This window comes from Anguilla rostrata, chromosome 18 (genome assembly GCF_018555375.3).
Source record: "Anguilla rostrata isolate EN2019 chromosome 18, ASM1855537v3, whole genome shotgun sequence".
In the NCBI taxonomy this organism is placed as follows: domain Eukaryota; kingdom Metazoa; phylum Chordata; class Actinopteri; order Anguilliformes; family Anguillidae; genus Anguilla; species Anguilla rostrata.
Genome location: NC_057950.1, coordinates 26,626,360 through 26,644,850, shown reverse-complemented (window position 1 = coordinate 26,644,850; position 18,491 = coordinate 26,626,360). Strand labels below are relative to the sequence as shown.

The following is an 18,491-nucleotide window of genomic DNA, read 5'->3' as shown; positions in this document are numbered from 1 at the left end:
CCATCAGTAGAGTTCATTGCTATAATATAGCTTACTGGGCTGTGTATGAATGTTGTTTGTTTTTGTCATTGTGGTTTTAGTTCTGGTTGTGGTTTGTGGCTGCCAGTTATAAATTTGTCTCCTTGTGTGCTGGTGAGGTCTGGCTCTTCACCAGTCCTGGCATTTTTTTAGGTCCCCACAGATCAGAAAATTTCCCTGGGCCTGGAAATAGCTGATGTCTGTTTCGACGCCTGGGAAGATATTTTCATTAAAATAAGGGGATTCTATTGGGGGGGGGGGGGGTGAGATTGTACAGAGATACACGTTTTGACCATCAAGTTCTGATTTAAACCAAATTAAAATCCTGACTCTCTGTAACTCCTTTTTTTGTGGAATGAACCACCAATGCCCTGTTGTCTGAGGGACAATCAGTGGGTGTGTCTCCTCAGCACCATGTCCCCTATAAATTGAGGGCACCAACATCTCCCATCTCTTTTATTAATTTATGGTTTTTGCTCTTTAAACTAAATACAGAAGAGCGCAAACCCTGAATATTACATAAATAAATGCTGAAAGATGACATTTTAACTACGTGAGTTAAAAAATATATTTTTGAACCTTATATTATCACTCTCTCTTCCACACACACTCTCTCTCTCTCCCAGTCACTCCCTCACACACTCTCTCATACACACATACTCTCTCCCACTCACTCACTCACACACTCACTCTCTCTCTCTCACTCACTCACTCACTCAGGGCATAGTGCAGTGTGGCTGTATAAACCCAATCGCACACTTAGTCACTACTGGGTCATGTGTGAGACCATAGTGGCATCTGGCACGTGGCACACGGATGGGCTGGGTTGGACTTGGCCAGCAGCGCATTCGCAGATTTCCGCCAAAGCTGATTATAAAGTGGGCCAGATGGGTGTGGGGCTTCCTCTGCACAGTTGGGCGGGCGGGCGTGTGCGCATCCTGCTCGGCCTGCTTGGGCGGGCGCTAAACACTTAGCATGTTACAGCATTCCCTGTCAACGCACTAACATAACCCTAAGGCTAACGCTAAACACTTAGCATGTCATAGCATTCCCTGTCAGCGCACTAACATAACCCTAAGGCTAACGCTAAACACTTAGCATGTCATAGCATTCCCTGTCAGCGCACTAACATAACCCTAAGGCTAACGCTAAACATGTAGCATGTCATAGCATTCCCTGTCAACGCACTAACATAACCCTAAGGCTAACGCTAAACATGTAGCATGTCATAGCATTCCCTGTCAATGCACTAACCATAACCCTAAGGCTAACGCTAAACATGTAGCATGTCATAGCATTCCCTGTCAACGCACTAACATAACCCTACGGCTAACGCTAAACATGTAGCATGTCATAGCATTCCCTGTCAATGCACTAACCATAACCCTACGGCTAACGCTAAATATGTAGCATGTTACAGCATTCCCTGTCAATGCACTAACCATAACCCTAAGGCTAACGCTAAACATGTAGCATGTCATAGCATTCCCTGTCAATGCACTAACCATAACCCTACGGCTAACGCTAAATATGTAGCATGTTACAGCATTCCCTGTCAACGCACTAACATAACCCTACGGCTAACGCTAAACATGTAGCATGTCATAGCATTCCCTGTCAATGCACTAACCATAACCCTACGGCTAACGCTAAATATGTAGCATGTTACAGCATTCCCTGTCAACGCACTAACATAACACTAAGGCTAACGCTAAACATGTAGCATGTCATAGCATTCCCTGTCGACGCACTAACATAACCCTAAGGCTAACGCTAAACATGTAGCATGTCATAGCATTCCCTGTCAACGCACTAACATAACCCTACGGCTAACGCTAAATATGTAGCATGTTACAGCATTCCCTGTCTAAGCACTAACCATAACCCTAAGGCTAATGATCAACACGTAGAATGTTATAGCATTTTCTTTCTATGTACTTGGGAATGATGTTGGTCAGATGGGACAAGGATTCCTTGCTGGTTCTCAATAGCACAAAATCTTATCAACTTATTTTAATGACTGTTCACAAGTGTCATTGTGAATTATTTGTGTTAAAAACAAATGAATTTTTTTTTTTTCCAATCACAGTTGATGTTGATGTCGTATCTTTACAATGGACTGTATGTCTTATGTATGACAGGCTGACTCTGCCCCTGATCTCAAGGTGTTGCGATGACAGCAGATTTACAGTATTTTTTTCTGTACTCTCTGGAGCCCCATTGTAAGCATCCTGTTTAACACCTTGTGTTTTCACGAGTGCATTTTTCATTTGGAGCCTCTGCTGACAGGCAGGAAGCTCCTCGGCTCCTCGGGTCTTCCTTATTGGGTGGGATGTTCTGGGCGGGCGGGCGGGGACGGAGTGTATAAGGCCCAGGAGGATGCTGGGATCTGAGGCTCGCTCAGCAGCAGCGGGGGGAAACGGGGGGGGGGGGGGGGGGAGTGGAAACGCTAAGCGATGCAGCAGACTCTCTGTCACCTCCAGAGTCACCGCAGTGCGAGCACATCTCCAACTCTGGCGTAGGAGGCGTAGGGATTAAGCAACATCTCCAAAAGCCCCCCCAAACCCCAGACTGCCTTTTTTTCGCCGTCACCGCCACCGCTTGACGATACCACGGAGACCACTTACTATATGTTTTTAGTTGCTAGGAAATGAAAATGTCAACATCAGTCTCCGGTGATTTATGTAACACACTTGCTTATGTCCTGAAAACAAAGGGTGCATTGTTTTACGTAGCGCTCAGTGTGTGTAGCTTGTCTAAGGCACTGAATGCACAACGCATTCCCTAAAATGTCTTTAATGCTTTAATGCTGTTTTTTTTTCCAGCCATGAAGTAAGTTGTGGTGAGTTTGGTTAAGCAAATGCTTTAATGCAGTGTAGTTCCAGTTCACGGAGAAGAATCTGCCCATTTGCAGCTTAATGCCTTATTATGGCTAGAACAATTACGGGGACGAGACGTGTCCTGTAAAAGATGCAGACCCTTTGTGAGCTAGGTTTATCTGTTCCTCAGAGTTTCGTGAAATGGCCCAATCAGAAACACTGGGTGACATAATGCTCCTTTTGATTTCAGCACTTCCTGGGTCACAGGCGGCCAGTGGGGAGCTAGGCTGCCGGTCGGCGTGGCGATCCACTGCTGCCCTCTGCCCCACTCAATAGGGGGCCCTCTCTAAAATGAGGGGTTCTGGGCAATTCAAGTTGAGCTGAGCCCTGCAAAGTTGCAGCTTTCCATTTTAAGCAAATGGGCTTCCCCTGTTTAGATGCTTTTGCCAAATAGGACAATAATAATAATAGTACAAAAGTACACAAAGATTTTATGATTTACTGTAATTAAACACATTATTATTATTATTATTATTTAAATTATGAGTTATTAATTAATCATATTTATGGGCAGTGCACTCTTTTTCAAATGGGCAGCAGGTTTTGGAGAAACCGTATAGCACACAACCTGTCCAGGCCCTACATTTCCCATGAACCTCAGCTTTGAGAGAGGAAGGACAGAACAACGCAGAACAGCCCTGCTACTCAGAACAGACACGGAGGGCTCCTTACAAGCAACACATCTGGACATGCGACGTCCTGCCACTGCTTTTCACGTGACATTGTGTACGCGATGTATGAATGTGTTCACATTTTCAAAGAACTGAAATAAGTTAAATATTGTATTATGTTGTATTAAGGGTCTATATTGGGGGTTTGTGGGCTGGTATACAAAAATATATCTTTTGAATTTTAGGCAAGAAACCAGTATATTGCTTTCCTAATTAATCTTGTTCTGACATGTATATTTTGGAAAGAGTTGTCTGCCTGTGTGTTTGTGCGCGTGCGTGTGCGCATTCTTGTGAGTGTGTGTGTGTGTGCATGTGTGTGTGTGTGCGTGCGTGCGTGCATTTATGTGGGGTGTGTGCTTGTGTGTGTGTGTTGTGTGTGTTTGATAGAGTGCCCAGGATCTCATATTTTAGCACTCCCTCTTATCTACTGCCAGCATATTGTCTGCCCAAAGCGTCTGAGAGTTTTGTTTTTCACTGAAGTGTAGGAAAAAAATAACAAAGCTTGAATGAGTATGCAATTTAGTCCAGTCAGATATCTCTTTTAAAAGATCGTTTAGCTTTGAGCCGCTTCCACAGCCCTTCCCCTGAATAACACGGAGTAACACAATCCCAGACTCGCATAAAATTATTGCCAAACAACAAAACAAAAAAAAGACTAAAGACAGATTCAGTGAGACGGTGAACCCGGTCTTTGCGCTGCTTACCCATAAATCACTGGGGCTTCACAGAGGAGCGCCAAGCCTGCGCCGCGGCGAGGGAGAGACGATGGGGCTCGGCCGAAACATTGCGCCCCTGATCGGTTCTGACTCGGGGGGTCGGCTGTGACGCGCGGCGCGTGCGGTTTTGGACCCGCTCGCCGTCGTCGCCGCGGCAGCGCGAGGTGATTGACACCTCGGCCCTCCCCCGGCGCCCGCGGGGGCCCGGGCGCTATCGGCTCGCCCCACTGTCGACATCTGGGCTGACGAGAGAGAGAGAGAGAGAGAGAGAGAGAGAGAGACAGAGACAGAGAGGGAGAGAGAGAGAGAGAGAGAGAGAGACGAGAGAGAGAGAGAGAGGAGGAGAGAGAGAGAGAGAGAGAGAGAGAGAGATAGAGAGCCAAAGAGGGAGAGAGAGAGAGAGAGAGAGAGAGCCAAAGAGGGAGAGAGAGAGAGAGAGAGAGAGAGAGAGAGAGAGAGAGAGAGAGAGAGAGAGAGAGAGAGAGAGAAGGAGAGAGAGAGAGAGAGAGAGAGAGAGAGAGAGAGAGAGAGAGAGAGAGAGAGAGAGAGAGAGAGAGAGAGAGCCAGAGAGGGAGAGAGAGAGGGAGAGAGAGAGGGAGAGATAGAGAGGGGAGCGATACAAACGCAGAAACATTGCTGGCAGAGTGAACGCTAATACACAGAGCTTTAGCCCTGGAGAACAAGCGGTCTCCGCTCTTGTCGTGAGTAACGTCTGCCTCCCATTCACTGGAGTGGGCTGTGTCAGAGACGGGGCCAGCTCTGTGACATCACAGTTTATCCTCCTCCTGTGAGTGTCTGTGGAGAGCTGTCCAAAGAGGGGCTTTTATTGGTCAGAATCTGGCACTGCAAGATCTCACGATTTTTACGGTGAGGTCACACGACCGTCTGTAAATCTGACATCCGTCTGTCTGTTTGTTTCACTGGTTTACCGGTTTAGAAAAGGCAACATTCATTTCATGGTCTTGTCTTCGCCTAAAAAAAAACCCTGTAGGGCCTGGGTTGAACGCGTTCCTTAGTATGATTTAATTCAGCTTTGGGGAATATTTCCCCACATACTTCAAGCTGGTGTAGAAAAATGTTTTTCCTTTAACATAAGAAAAAATACATACTGGGTTATTTCTGTGTCAGCTGAGTTTCTCTCATGAGAATTTTCTGAAAATCTGAGAGTGCGAACAGGAGTCAAAATATCTTGCAAATTGAGTTTTCATGGTTTGCTCTTTTTTTCCCAGAAAGGCATAGACATGGCTGTCACACAAACACACACAGATCTGCTGTCACAGAATGTGCTATGAAAGTTCGATGTAAAAGTATTCCATTAAAGTGAAATGTTTTAGCATCTGTCACAGGGTGTCGGTATTGCATCGTCATGTGTATACTTTTTCATGTTGTCATCCGGACATCAAAAGACGATTAAGATGAACACATTTGACGAATGCAATGATGTACCTGTCATACGATATATTACACCAGCGGTAACCCTAACAAAGCACGCCTCATTCAACAGCTAACGATCTCATTGAGCTGCTAATTAAAAATGTCCTGTAGAAATGAAAACCTACAGGACAGTATATCTCCAGGAACAGGGCTGGGAACCACTGTATAACACAATGCCAAAATTATGATTTCGGCAGATAATCAAATTTAAAAGCATGAAGCACGCACGTGCTCAGTAATCAGAAAGATCAAACGATACCATAATGATCGGTGAATCCAATGATAATTGTGATAGGGAAGGGATTACTGGACAGGGTGAGGGCTGTGTTATAGTATTCTGATTTACAGGCATGTCCAGATGCAGCTCGACCTACTTTGAGCCTGGCCAACTTCAGAGCTTTGTGGTGCTTCAACTGACTGCGGCTAATGTAACATGCAAACTGCAGTGAACACTAATATGTAGAGATGGAGATATAAATACCCCCCATGGCCAACCCCACCTAATACCTCCCACCCCCCCATGCTTGTCAGGGTCTGCAGTGATGCATTCATGAGACGAACAGCATGATGGGCCAGATGCAGCAGTCGGCGGCTGTGCCAAGCCTGCATCCCAGGCACCGATGGCCATTTCTGGCACGCATCGCGGGGGTGGCGGTATCAGCCATCTCCCTCCTCTTCCTCATCCCCTCCGGTTCCGCCAGCAGAGGTATGTTTGAGAAAGAGGCGGGAACAGGAGGAGGCAGGGATTGTGATGTCACAATCCCCTCTCTCTGTGGGTGGGAACAGTCAGCAGCTGGCAGTACAGCTCTCTGAATCCCGGCCAATGAGACGCCGTGAACGAGAACACGGGGAGGAGCCAGGTCAACTTGCCCTTATCAGCACAGGCCCGGAGCAGCCAGACGGACAGAGCCGCGGTGGGACGGCTTTCTTCACTGAGGCGAGCCGTTCCTGAACGCAGAATCACCATGTGTTGTTACTTAAGGGCATGACACAGCCAAAATGCGCTCTTTTTCCACACACACCCATCCTCCCGTCTGTCCACCTCCTTCCCCACAGGCTTACACAGAGATCTTTGTGGTGGGTCTTGGAGTTCAGGCAATATTGGGTTGCACCAGTAAAAACACACAAGACTGTGGTAAAAATTAAGAAATGGAAAAATGATAAATTGTAACGCCGTGCTGATTTGATTTTTCACGTCCAGACAGTTTGTAAAGAAGGGAGGGAGAGAGGGAGAGAGAGGTGAAAAAATGATGTTGGTGCTTCCATCAATCAATGTGCAGTTCTGTCCACTAGAATTTATTCTGCGTGGAGCAGATGCTGGAATCTGTAAGAGCTTGGCACATTGTGTGGTTATCTTGTTGGCACTTTGGTTAAAGCTGTTCAGCACAGTAAATGGAAATGGAAATACCAACCCACTGGCTGAATTATCCACAAATTTATACACAATTTAAAAACATGCATCATTGGAAAGATACTTGGCAATGTCATATTTCTTTATGAATCATTATCCGACTGCAATTAAAATTACTTTTTTCAACAGTAATACTTAAAAATTAAAACATGTTGATGTCATGAACATACAATCGGCATTACACTACAAATACAATTTATGTAAGATACTGTATATACACCATGAACATGCGGAGTTCTGCTGAGATGAGGTCATTGCACAAAGACAGGAAGTGCTGCAGGAAGTCCAAAGCCGGCATTCTCGACCCGCCGCGAGAACACAATGAAAAGAAGGCATCTCTCCCCTTTTTTTTTACAGCGTTCACGCGCTCCAGCCTGCGTGTCCGCCCTGCCCAGATCGCCCCAGCGCCAGAGCGGATTTGGGCGGGGGTGTGAGTCATGCGCCGTCCCGCAGACTGCTTCCTGACGAGGAGAAGCCTTGTGCGTCCCACAACCACAGTCTGAGAGAGAGAGGGATGGATGGAGGGAGGGAGGGATGGATGGAGAGAGGGAGGGAGGGATGGAGGGAGGGAGGGAGAGAGAGGGGGATGGAGAGAGGGATGGAGAGAGGGAGAGGGAGGGATGGAGAGAGAGAGGGAGAGAGAGAGGAGGGGAGGGGGGTAGAGAGAAAGAGAAAGAGAGCAAGTTAATTGCTGCTGAATGAGCACAGTCTATTAAGCAAATGACATGCAGGTGCAGTTTTTCTTTTTTAAGTGAAGACCTGTCCACTTTATAATGCACCACAGGGGAAGGGGGACAAGATCCCACAGGCCGGTTAAGGGAAAGATACTGTTCCAGCTCCTCTCTCACTAACACACACGCACACACTCACACCCGTCCACGAACACATACAAACTCCCACCACGCACTTTCTGTAAAAACACAGACATACAAACACACACTCACACACACACCCATCCACGAACACATACAAACTCCCACCACACACTTTCTGTAAAAACACAGACATACAAACACACACACACACACACACACACCCATCCACAAACACATACAAACTCCCACCACACACATACTGTATAAACATAGAGACCTACAAACACACACACTGCACACATACACACACACACACACATATATAAACCCACGCACACAATCCTAACGTAGTGTGCTTCGTGTTACAGTCCGTCTCCAGGGCCCTTTTTGCACTCGCGTCCCCTCCGTCACAAAAGGAGGGAGCGGTCGCAGCCAGGACCCCAGGCCAGGGGCCAGGCCGCAGTGACGCCTGACTCCACTTCCCACAGGCCTCTCTGACCGATGACATCATCGCCCCGACACCACGCCAGCAATATCTCAGCTCTTTACAATCGGTTACAAAACATTTCTCAACGCCGAGTTCACTTTTTCGAAAACCCTTCACACAGCCAGCACGACAGCAGTCTACGTGGACCAAACTGTGAATGACTGTTCGTTTCTCTGACGCTAAATGTACCGAATGACCGCAGCTTTCAAAATTCTTTCATTCTTTTCTCACGCGAACCCAACCACCAGCAAAACTGCACTATAAGCATCTACTTCCCATTTTCCAAGTATTTGCATATAAACTGTTACATTTAAGTTCAAAACCTAACATACAAAATTCAAGTGTGCTGCAATTTTTTTTACATCAAATACCATATGAAAATATATTCAAATTCCTAAAAAAATAAAATGTAGACATAATGGTTATGCAGACAAATGGTGAAAAACTGTTGATTAAATTATGCAAATGAGGCCAGCCACAACTGATTCCCATCTCAGGTGCCGGCCTGCCCAGGTGCTTTCAGTTCCATTACCATCTATGCAGTAAAACGGCTTGCAGTGGGCTAGTGGTTTGCATCTTGCAGTGTGGCCTCGGTATTCTGTAAAAACCTCTGTGGGGATTTTTCTTCATTATGGTGAGGATTCTTCATTCATCAGCTGTAGAGGCTTTGCTTAGTTTGTCAGGTTCTTTGTGATTTCTAAGCTCTACAATGCTATCTTTCCTTTTTAATAATGTTCCAAACTGTTGATTTTGGTTAGCCTAAGGTTCTGTGTCTTAAGTAAAAGCTGAGAATTTGTAACCATATGTGTATTTGCACTTTCACCACACTGCACCAGACAACACGTGCACTGCTCTGTTCCAGCCACACTGCACCAGACTACACGTGCACTGCTCTGTTCCAGCCACACTGCACCAGACTACACGTGCACTGCTCTGTTCCAGCCACACTGCACCAGACTACACGTGCACTGCTCTGTACCAGCTATAGTGCACCAGACTACACGTGCACTGCTCTGTACCAGCCACACTGCACCAGACTACACGTGCACTGCTCTGTTCCAGCCACACTGCACCAAACTACACGTGCACTGCTCTGTTCCATCGACACTGCACCAGACTACACGTGCACTGCTCTGTCAGTATAGTGCACCAGACTACACGTGCACTGCTCTGTTCCAGCCACACTGCACCAGACTACACGTGCACTGCTCTGTTCCAGCCATACTGCACCAGACTACACGTGCACTGCTCTGTACCAGCTATAATGCACCAGACTACACGTGCACTGCTCTGTTCCAGCCACACTGCACCAGACTACACGTGCACTGCTCTGTACCAGCCACACTGCACCAGACTACACGTGCACTGCTCTGTTCCATCGACACTGCACCAGACTACACGTGCACTGCTCTGTACCAGCTATAGTGCACCAGACTACACGTGCACTGCTCTGTACCAGCCACACTGCACCAGACTACACGTGCACTGCTCTGTACCAGCCACACTGCACCAGACTACACGTGCACTGCTCTGTACCAGCTATAGTGCACCAGACTACACGTGCACTGCTCTGTACCAGCCACACTGCACCAGACTACACGTGCACTGCTCTGTTCCAGCCACACTGCACCAGACTACACGTGCACTGCTCTGTTCCAGCCACACTGCACCAGACTACACGTGCACTGCTCTGTTCCAGCCACACTGCACCAGACTACACGTGCACGTGGACTGGAGGGCTGAGTCAACCCTGTAGAAAAATGTGCCCAGTAAATAAGCAGGAATAGCCAGGTCACCATTATCCCCCAACAGCCCGGCGCACACCCCCACCCCTAACCCTCCCCTCCCCTGGCCTCTGGGGTATGTGGGGCTTTGGCCTGTTCAGTGTCCACTGTCCACTCCTCCGGGGCCGAGACTGTGGAACTGCTCCAAAAACAGCGGCATGGTTGTGGGAGACTGAGCCAGAGCATTGCTCACTGGTGCTCACCCGTCACCGTGAGCTTCTAGCACATTCCGCATTCCGCAGGGGCCCGGGAAACTCTGAGAAAAGACATTCGTGTAGCCCTCTGTTTAGGACATGCAGTTAGGGGAATGAGATGTCTGACATTAAATGACTTACAGAACATCTGCAACTCCTCAAAAGGGCTTTACATTAAATTAAAATATACTGGTTTCTTTATAGTTCAGTTTCCATATATATATATATATATATATATATATATATACGATCCCCAGGTTATAAGACTATGTACTGTGTATTATAATAATAATAATGCATTTAGTGCTGTTCACCAAATATATGCTTTTCAGAGTGACAGTAAATATAGATCACACCATTGTGTAAAGGGGGAGATCCTGCTATTCAGGGAGGGAGTTCTAATCACTGACACTCAGATACAGATAAACGCAGTTCTCAGTGCGATAAGGACGAGACACAGTTCAATAGCGATATAAAAGTTTTTAAAATCCTGCTTTTAAATTACTGACTGGGAGGGTTGTCCAGCTGAGAAAGAACGTGTGACTGTTTTACACACCCCTACAGGCCATGTAGGGATGTGTAAATGTACCCTACTGGCCATGCAGCAGTACAGGAAGAGACGATACCTGGCCACACAGTCCATGGCTGCTTCACAGCCTACAGGCCATAGAGTACCACAGCCTGCATGAACAGTTGGATGTGGAGAATGAGGCCAAAGACATTGGTTGGAGCAACTGTGTGAACTGATTTATTGTACAAGACAAAGAGCCTTGAAGTCGATGAGAGTACACAGGGAGATTGAGGATGAGAAATCCAGCCTATGGTCCGGAAGGCCTGCGGTTGGAATGTGAACCGCTCCACAAAGTTATTTGACGGAAAACACAGAGAGCTGCAAGTCAAATGACCTGCTTCCTATCAGCCTGGTATCACGTTACCGCCATAATCTCCACAGGTCAATAGCCCGAATGCTTCAGGCTTAGCGGTTAAATGTGTTTGGTTAATTTAATACCTTACAATAAATAAACAGAGCGCTCAGCTCAGGGAAAGGTGCGGTTCAAGCAGGACGCGGAGGCATCGTCCACTTTCCCAGCATCGGCAGATTGTTCTGAAATACACAAAACCGAAAAACGTCAAGTTAATCACTGCAGCAAATTGATGTCGAGAAAAATGTAATAGGGAATCAGCCGTGGCAGACCGAAACCGTGGCCCTGAAGATAAGTGAAGCAGTTAAACTGAAGTGAATTAGATGATGCTTAAGCCTGGAATGGAGTCAATATATCTGTTTATCCGAGATAAGTAGCACTGAGGACTCACAGTCACCGCTTAAACTTTGCAAACGCTAACTCAAATCCTCATCAGCTTAATGGTAAACATCTTTTAGTGTGTTTGGTTGGTGACAACCTGTTACAAGGTCAGTAGGATGAGGTGTGTGGAAAAGATTTCATGGAATACTGGATCCCTGGAAAGCTTTCACTCACTCTGGAATGCAGGAATTTTTGCATGCTATTGAAAATGCTTTGAGGGACGTGTGGGAAAATAGCGAGAACCTGATCTGTGTCCTGTTAAGAACAAGGTGCCAGTGAGTATCTGAGATGGCCTTTCATCTCCGTGTGTTGAACACACGGATGCTTCGGCATTCTCAGTGTGTTCTCTTCATTCTCCAATGCTTTAATCCAAATTGCCGCCATCTTAATACAGCAGAAGATGAGAGAAGCTGCATTCTGTGCTACGTTTTTGAGTTACCTCACCGGCTCAGTCTTCAAAGCCATAGTCTGACTCCTGTTGCACCTCCACGGATGTGTGTCAATGATGCTGTCTCGCAGAAATGTCATTAGCCAGGGAGAGAGAGTATTTATACCAACTGCACCAATATAAAATGGCTGAGAAATAAAACAGTGCCCATGGGTAAACTACATTTGTTAAAATGCCTCTTCAAAAATTGTGTTTATTCTATACTGTGAAATTCCTTTTTTTTCTTTTTTAAGTTGAAGTTAAAATAGAAGTGTACTTATTTAGAAATGTAAAAAAAAATATTCTTGTGGAAAATGCTGAAAAGGAGCGGTTAACACGATATGTTTGATATGTTACAGAGCATTTTTTTCTTCTGTTGTTTGTAGGGATGAACAATTCCCCACTCATTAGATCCTTAAAATGAATTGGACCAGCACTGGTACATTGGAAGCACATTTAGTTTGAAGCAAAATTATTGTTTTTTTTTTTAAAAAGAGAACTTTAGAAGGAACGTCGCATTAAAGATGTTGCCGCAGACGTTTCATAAAAAAACTGGCCTCTTTATCAGTTTGTCATTTCCCATTATAAACAAGTTCGTAACAGAAGACGGTACACGGTGCTGCAGAATTCTGAACCTCACACAAAGAAACCACAATAAAACACACAACAGTGGAAGCCATGCGCGATTCAACTCGCATGCTAAAAATATATCCCTTTGCTGCTTATTAGATGTCAGGAAATCCCACCAAACCATTAGGAATGCATTAGGATGTCATTAGAGATTGCAGAGATCTTTGAGATGTTTAAACTCATCTCCTGTTGCTGAAACACATGAAAGGTGTTTTTAACTTAGTTGATATTTCTGGATAAGGGGGCAAGGGTGTGCCTTTCTCGACTGATCTTTATCACGTTTGGCTGTAATCCCTCAGCTCAATCTGGCAAGAGATGAGAATGCATTCTCTCCTTTTTAAGCAGAGGTTTTGAGAAAATACTGTAGTTTACTCCTTGGTTGGCGTCATACCTGCATATATGGGTGGGGCTGGGGAGTGTGGAATTGGGTAGTGTACTGAGGTAACCTCTGCCAACCAGGAGATTGAAGAGTACAGATGGCTCTTTCTGCACTAATGTGGTTGAATCCTCGACCTGTGCGGACCATAACAGTGGGATGTTTTCACTGGTATCCTGCAAATGTCATTATTAATATCTGCACTTGGCAGGGCTTGTAGAGGAGATCCCTCCAAGTTCCCTATCCAGACAGATCTGATTGCACCGACACAACAAAATAATTCCCAAAGCGCTCATCGCCATAGTCATCGTCAGTCATGCATTTCTGGCCTGGAATCCGTGCAGTACATTACCAGCTCAAAAATGACAATTTCTCATCATCATTTTTTTTCTCAAATTGGGAATTTAATAGGATTCATCAGACAAAGAAAAACACTAAAATGAAGATTAATGGGAAAATAGCAAAGTAGAATAGTAAAGAAGTAAGAAGTAGTTAGGCTTTGTTTTCAAGATTTAAGAAATGAATGTGTGTGTGTGTGTGGGGTGGGTGGGTGCTGTGTGGGGAGCACATGTTGCTTCCCACATGACACCTTGCAGTTTGGTTTTGTGAAGGTTGAGCAGAGTGGCACAGGATGATGGTGATGACACTCATTACCAGCACAGTCTGCTTTCAAAGCAGGCATTACCTGCACCTCAAAGTGCCCCTGAGATGACAAACCCATTTAAAGGCTTTAAGGACTTAACAGCGGGAATAAAAGTTCATTTAGCGCTAATCGCTGCTTCCACCAAGCTTCCAGGCGTGGGACAGAATGCTACTGAGCCCACCCATGGCAAGAGCTCCGCAACCCCCCTCCATAATTATGATATAATTGCAAATCAGCAACACTGTCTCGCACGGCAACATGTACTTTCATTACATCACTGGAAAGAGATGTGTAAACTGTGAATATACTGAATGGGCCTCATTTTACTAAACTTTTATTAAGTTATTCTTACTTTTGTTCTTAAAAATTACCCTACAAAAAAACCAATATGGAATTCATGACACATGTGCAGACCTTTGTTTTTGTGCATATCCCAGGTGTATGAGATGATGAATGCTGACTGTTGGTAAATGTTATGCACAATCCTGTGATTAGCATTAGGACACAGCCATGAACAAATACAGATTTTTAAAAAATGATAAATGTTCTTGGAAACATTCTTATGCACAGTTTATGATCAAATGTGATCGTACACATGTTTCATGAATGAGCCCCATTGAGTTGTTGCCTTGACTGAGCATGACTACCAGGGGAACCCAGCCCTGGTCCAGGAGAGCCGCAGGACATATTGCTTATCGTTGCTACTCCTTACCTGGTATCTTGGGTCTAAATTGCCTGGAGACCAGGTGGCTCTCCGAGAACAGGGTTGGAGGCCCCAGTCTTTCACTCTGCCTCCATGGGAACTATATGCAGGGGGAAGCTGACCTGATGTCATTTTTTAAACAATACAGCCTTCATCTTCCTTCCCAAGCGTTCACTGGGTGTGGCCATGCCGCCACAGGTGTCTACACAGGTCAGGTTTGCACAGACAACGCCCATTTCCTGCCAATCTGTGTCTCGCATGCCTACCACAAAGAAAATACCAGCTTTGTCTCTGTGGCAACAACAACAATCACCGTTAGCCTTACTGCACCCAATAAGATAACAATAACAATCGGTAAAATCCCCCAGTAACAGCCTGTGAATCACAAAATTACCTTTGTTTATAGTTTGTATCGAAGCCAATCTTAATCCCTTCAAGGCTGAATAATGGGTTTGAATGATCCTGTCTATGCTAGCACTCCAGTGATGAAACCATCCTGCCATCCATCTCTTTGTGTTCCAAACAAATAACTGACAGTAACAATGAAAAAGTTCCTGTTTTTTTGATCCTATAGTTGTTGATTGAATTTGGCAGATGAAAAACATTGGTCAGTAGTTCCAAACATCTTGGGATATGCTGCATTTCTCACCAGGAATGCATACTTTTTGAACATGGGAGTGCAGCTGTTTAAGTTCACAGTCCTTTTTGTTTCAGGGGTCAGGCTTTATTTGGACTCATTTTTACTGACTGCATACCTGCAAAATAGTACAAAGACATTGCAAGGGGAAAGATCACTTTAAGAAATGCGGCTGAGGTTTTTGTATGTGGTTCTCACGAAAACTGAACTATGATTAATCAAAGACCAAAAATTCATCAGCATCTGAATTCTCTTTTGTTCTCTTTGAAAAGGGCTCAGATGTCAATTTATTCATGATTCAATAAGCCAGATAAATGTTAATTTTATGTATCCAAAGCTTTAAAAATATGTGCTTTCATAGAAGAAGGAAACATGGCCAATGGAAAAGGCAAAAAGGCTTCCATAGTGGAATTTTCTAGAGGACTCAAAGGAGACTTTCAGGTTAAGTAGGCCACATAATAATTATAAACAGACAACATGAAGAAATGGCTAACAAAGCAGAGTAATACACTGAAAAATAATATCTGTTGGGTTGCTGTTTCCTACACTGCCATTGAAGCTGAAGTTAGTTTGTGCCATTTGTATATTATACTAAATAGTTTTGATATTTGAATTCAGGTCTATAAGAACACATGCCTGGTTTCCACTCCAAAGTGTAAACTTGTGTTGTTGTTATGGGGCAGAGAATGAACAGCTCGTTATTGAGCTCGGTTGTCGGTTTGCATTTTCAGCACATTATCCAACTGATGAGAGGATTTGTGGTTTTTCACCCACTCAAGGAAAATCTTTGATTTGGGAAGTGTTCGTTAAGAAGCTTACGTGTTCTTAAGCAAACACTAAGTTTAATATAATTTGATTCTGGTTACTGCTGGACTTTTTCCCCTGTAAGTAACTGCGTAGCTAATGTAATTATACTGGGTGACTTCTCATCTTTCCTGGTTTCCTTCCCTGCCTGTTCAGAGCCTTCTTGGTGCAGATCGTACAATAACGTTGGTGTCTCTGTCTTGGCAGTATTTTAAACGGGAGTAACAGATATTGTAAGGGGTTAGAATGTGGCTAGGGCATTGAGTGTTGTAGACTGACTGTATTTCTAGAGGGAGACTTCCAGGAGGTGTTTGTTTTCAACCATCATTGCCTCGTTGTTCCTGGATTTCAAGGACAAACTTTATGGCCTCTGCTGCAGTGTGGAATTGTTAGTTCCAGGAAATGGCTGACACACCCTTTGGAGAGGTATTCTAGAGGTGAAAAATGGGGACAGGGTAGAGGTAGGTAGAGAGAGAGATGGGTAACAGTAGGATGTAGGCTTAGTTCAGGGCACACATATCATACAGTGGCAACATTTCTGGAGAATAGAGCCCAACCATATTTCTGCCCTTGCTGGAAGAGAATCTGGCCCTTGGCTCTTAAAGAGGGTGGGAGAAGCCACAGGACACCCAGATGTCCACATCTCCATGCAAGGGGAGTTTACATGATAAGGAGGGTAGCATGGGGTACTGCCCAGCTGAATGCCCAGGGAGGAGGCCTCCTGGAAGGAGCTCCTGGCCAGTCCACTGTGGGTCCAGCGGTCCATGTTGTGGTCAATGACATTGCTCAGTGTAGGTTTGAGGTCCTACAGGAAGAACTTGTGCAACTAGCAGCAAAGATTTGAAGCAGAACCTACTTGGTGTCTTATCGATGTATCTGCCTGTATGAAATGTAAGAAGAGAGAAGATGGATTTATTTTGAAATTTCATTGGCAGGAGGAGTTTTTGGTACTTTTGTTCTGGTTGCTGGCCAATGTTATGCTGAGGACAAAAAAGAGACAAGGTAAAAAAATTATTAATATGAAAACTAAGATCATATGTTCTCTTATCAACAAAATACAGAATTTAAAGACCTTGGCTAGTTTAAGTATACAGCAGCTTGGATTCAATCAAGATTCCTCCTAAACTTTGACTCATTAATAAATGCTGTTTTGTCCCATTATAGATGAAGCTTGCATTATGTATTTATGCTTTCTAACCTTCCAAACTGTCCAAAAAAACAAAAATGTATATGACGTGTTTATTTGTCGATCAACGCTAGAACAAATGTTGATTGAATCCAGGCCAGCCTCTTTGACTTTTTTGCCTTCAAAAAAATCCCCAAAACTTTAGAATATTCCCTAGCAGCAATTGGTTCGAGCTCTGCTTCCAGCATTTTATGGGTGTCTGTGATCGAAACCACAAGGACGCGAGAGCTGGGCTCCAGCAGAGGTGTGGATGGCCTGCATGAGGACCAGCCCAAAATTTTATTTTCCCTGGCAGTCTGGAGTCACGAAACCCTTTCCAAAACCATTGGAAAGTCACAATGCTCATTTGGCTAAACCAAGGAAACCTTCTTTATTAAAAACATCTTATGAATTTAAAAATATTTGATAAACTGCCCTTAAATCACTATATACATTTTTGTTTTTGCGTTTCCATGCAGTTTATGTGGTTCACATTATATCTTAATGGGCTAAAAGCAAAGGGCCTGGATCTGCATGGATTAATTTGTGCTGTGTATCCCCCTGAGACCTGGAAGAGAAAAAGTTTAAGTATTTTAATTTTTTGAGTATCTTGGATGAGAAATACAGTGAAATGTGGCTATAATTTCGCAGTGAAAATATCTGAAGCATATTATTATTATTATTATTATTATTATTATTATTATTATTATAGTGTTATTGAAGATCTCTTGTGGTATAGGTTTCAGCATTGTAAAATATAGTCCAGAGACTCATATCCCCTACAGCAGACATAGGAATGGTGGACATGACATGGGACTCTTATGTTCTTGAGTGTCTAATAAAAATAAACACCTCTTGTATTGTTGATAAGATAATACATTATTAGGGCATAATGGAGATTCAAGCAACGTCTCAATATTTCTTTCCAAAATTTTGAGCCAAACATGAAAAAGTTTATATGGTGAGAGTGCCCGGAACATTTCACTTTGTTCAAAATTGAATAAAATTTTTTTAAGTTAAATGTGTAGCCGCACATGTTTCCTGAAGTCCATGCACATTAAAAGAGATAGTGTCCAGGAAATGAAAGTCATATGATCTGACACAATACTCTAACTTTTAAACAGGCAATTCTTTTGGCACCCTTGTGAAGGAAGGGTCCTGACCTAACCATGAAGAACAGACAACATTTCTGGAGTATATGAAGACATCAAAGGGTGAGTTTTGCCTTGTATATATTTCACTAAATAACACTTTTTAAGGTACCCCAAGTTCTGTGCCCTTTTTGTGTGTCATTTGGAGTGACATTGTACACAGAAATGCAATACATGACTATCATTAATGCATTTAAAACTCCATGTTGCAGTGGGCGTGCCACTAAGATGCTAGCTGATCA

General features: G+C 44.3%; 1 protein-coding gene across 1 annotated transcript in view; it reads right to left on the bottom strand.

Moving 5' to 3' along the window:
• The window catches only part of LOC135244955 (uncharacterized), a 50,166-nt gene extending 45,745 nt beyond the window's left edge, over nt 1–4,421 (bottom strand). Inside the window, exon 1 of the mRNA XM_064317654.1 lies at nt 4,273–4,421. The gene's annotated coding sequence lies outside the window, so the exon portion shown is untranslated. The remainder of the gene's footprint in view (nt 1–4,272) is intronic.
• Nucleotides 4,422–18,491: the final 14,070 nt, after the last annotated feature.